This window comes from Drosophila miranda, chromosome XR (genome assembly GCF_003369915.1).
Source record: "Drosophila miranda strain MSH22 chromosome XR, D.miranda_PacBio2.1, whole genome shotgun sequence".
Taxonomy (NCBI): domain Eukaryota; kingdom Metazoa; phylum Arthropoda; class Insecta; order Diptera; family Drosophilidae; genus Drosophila; species Drosophila miranda.
Genome location: NC_046674.1, coordinates 9,422,159 through 9,423,909, shown reverse-complemented (window position 1 = coordinate 9,423,909; position 1,751 = coordinate 9,422,159).

The window sequence follows — 1,751 nt, the reverse complement described above, 5'->3', positions numbered from 1 at the left end:
AGCGGTGACTTAATTACCAGCCGCAAGCTGTTGCCATTAACAACAACTTTTGGGAATGGGTATGGGGATGAGGTCGATAAGCAGCTTTAGGCCTAGGTGTGGCAAAGGAAGTGGATGTGGTGCTCCAGAGACTCGTTTCAATTATGTTGTCAAAAGCCAAAACCAAACGACTGGCTGACTGCAATTTATAGTCCAATTAATTGAGGCCACATAACCGCAAATGCAGAATTAAATGATTACAAATCCAATGCTGGCTTGCCCTTGTCCTGTCGTACCACAGATGAACCTGATATCCTGATGTCCCGATGGCTGAGTGAGTGGCAGCGTGCAGGCAAGTTTGTTTCCAAAAAAGGATTTCCATGTCGAGATTTGTCGAGAGGAGAGTACGACTGGCAGCAGCTGCCAGGAACAGAAAGAAAGTAATTTAAATTTGTAAATCGATATGGTTGACGGCGCAGGGAACCGAACCCTTTTTTTCTCTTTTTTTGGCACCCATTTGAAAATTTATAAATATTTTAACTTAATAAATGCGACGCCAGCGGCTGTCTACTCCCGCTCTAGGAGCCCTCAGCAGCTCCTGAAAAGAGCAAATGCCCAACATTTGCATAAACTAAAGGGGAAACTTCCACGCCCTTCCCATCCCCTCCACGCAGCCTCTCAAGCGTTCTCTATTGTGGCTCCGGCTCCGGCTTGGGCTTCGGCTCGGGCTATGGCTCGGGCTGTGGCTGTCCTTTTCGTGAGCCTTGGCAAACACTCTCAAGTTGGCTGTCGAGTGAGCCGCGGGCGCTTTTCGCTTTACGCCTTCCACCTTTGCTATCCTCATTGTCGAAAGGAAAGAGTTTTCCCAGCAATGCTCTGCACTACCCGGTTTTCCAGGTTAACTTTACAGCAGCTTTAACGGCTAATGGCCGCTGAGCTCCGTCTGAGCAGGCTTTAAGCTGTTGCCCTGGCCAGGACAGAGCATTGCCGGGCCTTTCCTCCTCCTCCATTTGGTGGCGGCTCTCGTTTCATTGACCCAAAATGCAAATTGACTGTGAAACAAATGTAGAAGTTCTTTGGTTTGGTTTGGTTTGGTTTTGTTTGGGATGATCTGTATCCCACAGATACCACCACCGAAAAATAGACATAGAAAACTTTTACATTCGCATAAAAAAAACGAAATCGGAAATCAGGAGTCAAGCACCAGGAACAAAAACTCAATGAAGCTGCCACAATTTATGGCTCAACATATCCTATATGGCATATGGCTGTACTTTTCGCTATAAATTATTCTCAGCACAGAGAAGCAGAAGCAGAAGGACTACTCCTCGCCGCCTCGCACACATAAAATATTATACATGAGTGGCTTTTATGCAAAGAAGCTGTATGGCAAATGGAGACACACCCCGCACAGCAGCCCTTAAAATTTGTTAGAACATGGCCGAGAGGCGAGAGCCGAGCGTCAAGAGAGAGCAACAAGTTAGGGCCAAGTTAAGAAAAAGAAATATTGTGCGGCGGCAAAACTTTAAGAGCAAACGGAAATTGTTGGCCGCCCTTTTAGGTCGAGACAACCAGACAACCAGGGAATGATTTATCTTCTGCGTTAGTGGGTGAGGAAGGGAGGGATAATCATAACCATAACCATAACCATACCCCCTCCATTCCATTGGAGCTCGCATTCATTAACAATTCATTAAATGCCACCAGCAAAAAAATAAACTCCACCTAATCGCGGAAATTTATCCTCGAAAGTGAGGGTGTTCGAAGAGGTC